Source organism: Sparus aurata, chromosome 14 (assembly GCF_900880675.1).
Source record: "Sparus aurata chromosome 14, fSpaAur1.1, whole genome shotgun sequence".
NCBI lineage: Eukaryota > Metazoa > Chordata > Actinopteri > Spariformes > Sparidae > Sparus > Sparus aurata.
The window spans coordinates 1241029-1247492 of NC_044200.1; positions in this window are offsets into that span (position 1 = coordinate 1241029).

Genomic DNA, 6464 nt, shown 5'->3' on the forward strand with positions numbered 1-6464 from the left:
TGTGATAGTGTGGGTGCAGGAGGTTACCACTGTGTCATGGCTGTGTGGCCACAGCTGTGGCCATCACAGTCAGGTTTCTCAGTTTTTTTGCCAATGGAGACGGAGCCGTGGGCAGCTGCTTTGCCATGCTTACATTGTTTTGATGGGGGAGCTCAGTCTGTGGGGAGTGGGGTAGCGGCGATTTGTTGTGCCACCTAGATCTGCTTCCTTCTGTGCAGTTTTCCCCAGACATATGTTCCTCTTCCACATGAGAACAGCATTTCAGTGAAATTATGTCAAATTGGGCGATATTCCTCGTTAAAAAGTAGATTCTGTTTTAATCGGCCAATTCCGCGATTCCGTTCTCAATTCCGTGATCACGGAAACCATAGGGCCCTTCACAGGTCCCGGAACGCATACAGAAAACAGTGCCCACTTACCATGCTGTGGGACTTGCAAGCCTTAATTTCAAATAAAATCCATGGTATAAATGCTGGGAAACAGTAAAAAAATATTGATCATGTGAACAAATATTTAGGAGGAAGGCATCATTTCATGGAGTCTGTGAAGCTAAGAAGCACATGGGTGAAATGGTTAGACATTTATTTCCAAAAAACGATTTTTAGTAATTTTGTCTATCATGAGTTTAATGAGAATTGTGTTTAGACCAAAATAGATTATTTTACATGTGTTTTATACATCAGTTGTGGTATCTATGAGCAACAGCATGAGGTCATAAACTTGCAGCATAAAAAGTGCACCATTTTAGCTGTGGGGACTAATAAAGTCAAAATGGTAGCTCTGGGGTAAGTTGAGCCATTTGGCCAGGGGTGAGTTGAGCCACCCAGCAGAGGTGGGAGATGGATGGAACGAGGGAGAGATGGGGATAGATGGAACGAGAGGAAGATGGAGGGAGGAGTTTAACGAAGATGAAGAAGAAAGGATAAATAAAGGAAGGAAGGAGGGATGATGAGAGGATGAGAATTTTAGTTCAGATTGTTCAAATGTGTTACTAGTCCAATACTGACCTTACTGTCTGCAAGACAGTACAAAATATAAAGAGGGCATTTTGGGGGCCCCAAAGATACTTTATTATTATTAGGGCCCGAGCAGGGAACCTGCAAGGACTCTATTGTTTTTCAAATGATTCTTTATTATTATTAGGGTCCGAGCAGATAGACCTGCGAGGTCCCTATTGTTTTTCAAATGATAATTTTTAGTTTTATTTATTTGTTTTTCTTTGTCCCAAATGATCGCATTTTATCCGTTTTTTTTTTTTTGCTACGTCGCGAAAAGTTGAAAACCTACTTTTTCAAACTCCTCCCAGGTGATTTCACCGATTTGCACGAAACGTGTCACACAGCATCTGTAGACCCTCCTGACAAAAGTTTTTAAAAGAATTTTGATAGGCCAAACAATACTCAAGTGATTAAATAACAACTTCCTGCAGATTCATCAGATTAACACGAAACTTACAAGAGTACAATTATTGTCAGTGCCCTCCTGAGGACAGCTGACGAAGGGTTTACTGATCCGCCACTAGGTGGCGCTCTGGTGGCCGTCTAATTCAATATTTGGCACCGTGCCCACATCATGACACTTATGGAAATACAATTCATAGAGGTGCTATAGAATGGCCCCTGTAACTCACACACCAAAAATGACAAGCAGGTGGCGCTATTTTCAATACAAAAGCGTTTTTGGCCCATAACTCCCACATAATATGTCACACATTGTTAAATCTTATATCTATGTGTTCCCTGAATTCAGCTGAATTGTGTGGTGTCAGCCATGCCCACTTTTGCAGTAACTTTCCATTCGCAAAATCGCGACAAATGAAAGACTTACTTTTTCGAACTCCTCCTAGGCAATTTGAGTGATTTGCACCAAACTTTGCATGAAGCATGTGTGGACCCTCCTGACAAAAAGTTATAAAAAGAATTTTGATAGACCAAAAGATGCCCAAAATACAAAACAACGAATTCCTGCAGATTGTGTTCAAAACAAACAGTCTCTTGTATTTTCACCAAATACATTCTGATTACCACAACACTTTGCCAATTGTGTTCCATGGTCCGATGAGGGTTTGTGCAAAATTTGGTGCAAATCGGCCGATGGATGGCGCTCTGGTAGCAGTCTAATTAGTGTCAATGGAATGAAATGGGGAAATCTTCAAATCCTCTTCAAAACTCATCGAATTTCGACCTCTCCTTGTCACTTATACTTTGAGCTAGAGACACCATTCCAACTTTTAAAGAGTCAGAAGACTTTGAACTATTGGGCATGTATTCAGTTTTTAAAAATCTTTTATGGTTTTGAAATCATCACAGTTTTAGTTTTAAGGATTTTTAGGCCATCTTCTGATTTTATAATGGGTGTGTATTGCGTGAGCTAGAGTGCGGACATCATCTCTAGTGTGGAGAGCAGCTACAAGAACTGGAGAAAAAATTCTCTTCAGCTTGATTTGGATCCCACGTCTTTTACTTCACACGGACAATATATACATAGAAATGTAGGAAATCTTGTTGGCTTTCAGGTGATGGTCTTATTTCAGATGTAAGACTTACACTTCTGGCTGTTGAAGCCCCAGAGGCAAAAGCACAACAGCAACTCCCCCGTAGGCTGCAATTTCTTCCTCTTCAGCTTTCATTATGCAGCAGGTGACATCTCACATCCCATCAGTTAATCAGTTCTTCTCTGACCTGGCTGGATCCTCTAGATTTTTTTCAAGATCTCCTGAGAGAAACAGTGTGCTTGATAGAGTGGTGGCAAACAGACTGCCAAGAGCAAACACAGTAAGATGGAACTTCCATATCTGTGCCATAAACACTGTGTTTTGCACAAAGGTGACATCATCCAGTGTTTTGAAACCATCAGGGGAGTTTGAGCCTACTGGAGGATGATACTTTCAGCTTCTTCTTGAAACTATTTAATTGCATCATGCCTCATGTGGACATTCTCTTCAGCCAGCTCCAGAAGCGGACCATTGACTCAGTCTTTGTCTGGGGAATTATGCAGCAGTTCACACAGTTTTTCTGACTTCAGCGTACATTATTCAGTACCGGCAATAGCAGGCCACCGAATTATAAAGGGACGACTTCCTAAGCGGAAGGTGTTGCTTGAACAAGCCTCGACGGCAGCATGCCCCGACGGCAGTATGCCCCAACCGCAGCATGCCCCGAGCAGCATGGACTGCGAGGGCCCGTTCAACGCTGCTTGCAGCTTTAATTAGGGGGCCAAGCCCGAGAGGCCGAGGGGCTGAGGGGCCTAGGTTTCCTAGGACCAGTGGTGCTAGGAACCCTATAGTAATTTTAAGGATTTTTAGGGGGCCAAGCCAGAGGGGCCAAGGAAACGCATATGCAAGCATAAGCTTTTCCTAGGACCAGCGGTGCTAGGAACCCTATTGTAATTGTAAAGATTTTTATTTTTATTTTTCTCCGGCTAAAAGTGGTGCTGCAGGCTAAACCGTGCAAGGGAGGGCGGTGCAATTTGCAGGGTTGGTCCAAACTACATATATCCACCTGCAGGGGGCACTATAACCTAGGCCAACACGTTTTTGCCTTTAACTCCCACACCATATGTCGCACATTTAAACACCTTGTATCCCCAGATTCCCTGAATGGAGCTGAATCACTTTGCGATTGGCCACGCCCACTTCCGCCAGAAAGTTTTTTCGCTAAAACGCAAAAACTGGAAAACCTACTTTTTCGAACTCCTACTTGGGATTTTGTCTGATCTGCGTGAAACTTGGCACGTACACTCTTTAGCTGGACCTGATCTAAAGTTATCAAAAGATTTTTGCTCAGTCAAAAAATGCATTAATTATTAACGAACAAATTTCTGTAGCTAGCTATGAAAATGTACTGTTTGATATCTCGGTCAAACTAAATGCGATTAACACCACATTTGAGAACCTTGGTTGCCATGAGATTGGGAAGGGATTAGTTTTACGAATTTTAGCCACTAGGGGGCGCTAAAAATATAGGAAGTTTATATCTCTTGAACGGCTACACCGATTTTTACGAAATTTGGTCGGTATGATATAGGGCCAATCCTGAGGCCATATCTTGAAGGTGGTCATGACTGGTCAATGTGGGCGTGGCTTAGTACAACAAATCCAAATCGGCACACATTCAGCCTTTTGCACTTCCAGTGCACTTACCATTACAGTGAATACCACGGCTCAGACGTTGGCCTGTGTCTTCACTTTTGCCCCAAGCCCGTCATCCTTTGGGCCAACTTCCGTGGGCTCTGTGGTGCGCGGTGTCTGAGTCGCGTGGGGGGCTTGGCCCCCGTTCATAACTGCTTGCAGTTCTAGTTATTTTTGTGTTTCAGTCTGCGTTAGACTCCAACACTTTTCTTCAGGCAAGACCACTCTTAAGCCCTGTGGTCATTGTCTGCAAAACCAACTGCATACTGGCCATTGGAACCATACCTGGGCTGATCTTCCCAAAAGAGGACATCTCTGACAGTGTGGCATCATGGCATGTTACTACACATTTCACCTCACATATCCCAAGTGCATAGCCTCACTCCTCTCTGTGCTGCAGACAGAGGTTCTCATGGACACCATCAACGACCGAGACATGACTTCCTCATATAAAAAAAGCTATGGCTGAGTGGAAGAGGTTTATCACCGAGCAGAACAGATGCCCTGTTCCAGTAATGTTTGCCTTGGATGATACAGTTTGTTAAGGTGCCACAGGAATTTGGCACTGGGTCAGATGTTTATATATTATTAGGTATATTATTATACAGTTAACCTTTCAGTTTACCAGCCTTTTAATCTTGACCAGCTGCTGTCATGTTTTGTTGTGCTCATGTGCATCTAAAATACAATAAAGAAGAATTTCATTTTACCAAGTCTGTGACATTTCTTGTTCTATTACTGTCAGGATCACTGATTATTGAGCATTAATATGACATATAAATTCCACGGCTTTTGCCTTATTTCAAGAATTTTAAGAAAATGATTCTATGTAATGAGAAAAATATTGTTACCTGTATCAAGAAAAGTACAATAGTTTTTAGTATAACTTTGCTGGTTTCAAGAAATACAATGCCTGAGTCACGTGAAGATGGCTGCCTGAAAATTGACTCTGGCTATTGTAGCGGATAAGCCTTGAAAAAAATCCACATTAGAATAACATAACAGAATGGTTAACGGCAACAGACACAGCAAGCTTCAACATCGCCGACCGTGCCAGCTGCGCAAACCCAATAGCAGCTGCAGCTAATGAGACAGCCAGCGTGGCCGCTGATATCGCTAAAATATACGGCCTTCTCTCAGAAATCTAAAGCAGACACAATAACAAGTTGGACGAAATTTGATGATCCTCAGAAGGAGTATGGAAGTGGAGTATAACGAGACATTGCGACTGAATCCTCCCAGGACACCCATCTACTGAGCAAACATAATAATAGGGATAAAACGTGTTTCCCTCACCTTACCTGCTGGACAGACGCTCTTTTTTTAAAAAATGTTATTGTTTTCTCTTAACGGAAAAATTGATCTAGGTATGTTCAGCTCTGCTTGGTATTTTTTCTTTTTATATTTATTTCCCTTTTGTTTTATTTTCTGTGCTATATCATAACTGTTTTTCCCTACACTATGAATCTGGTTTAAAAGCGTGCATATTTACTCTGCTGTAATATGTCCTAAAGGGTGCGGGCTGGTTTGCTCAGATTTTTGTCGCTTCCCTGTACTACAAATTTAACTATCCTGATTTTGGTTATAAACATGAAAGCCTTAAAGGTTTTGGTTCTTTGAATACGTAATCCGTCATGACATTTTATTTGGTTCATCATGATGTTGGTTTGGTGTTAACAGTTATTAGGGCCAGTACACTTAGTTCAATATGTTAATGTCACCATCTGCTGACCCAGTACGGGTGTGTTGATCTTTATGTTCGTACTTTAATTTCATAAATGAGAGCAGGTGTCCCAACGTGTACCTTGGCCTAAATGTTACTGAGCGTCGCTTTACTGGCTGCAACAGCTTTGCCATGATGGTTTGATCTATGAAGGCAGCTTTGCCCTATGAGTCGCGGACCATAGTATGTTTAGGTTAGAGTGCAATGCAGTGTTGATGTGCGTATTAGAGCTCCCAGTTCCTGTGTTATATAGATGTTTTTCTAAATGTTATATTGGTGTGTTTTTGTTTTTCTATGTTGTGTGTAACTTGCCTACGCTTTTGGCAGATGCTGAGATAAAGGAATATATCATGCCATATGCAAAATATGCACTCACATAATAAGGGCCTGTGTTATCTGAATCTTAATGTAAAGGGACTAAATTCTCCTATTAAAAGGAAAAAAGTTTTATCTTATCTGAAGTCGAGCACTGTGATATAGGATTTCTGCAGGAAACGCATTTGTTAGATAATGAGACAAAAAAACTATGTAGGGGTTAGGTGGGACATGTATCTATAGCATTTGGGTCTAGTCACAGCAGGGGAGTTGCCATCTTGGTCAATAAACACCTGC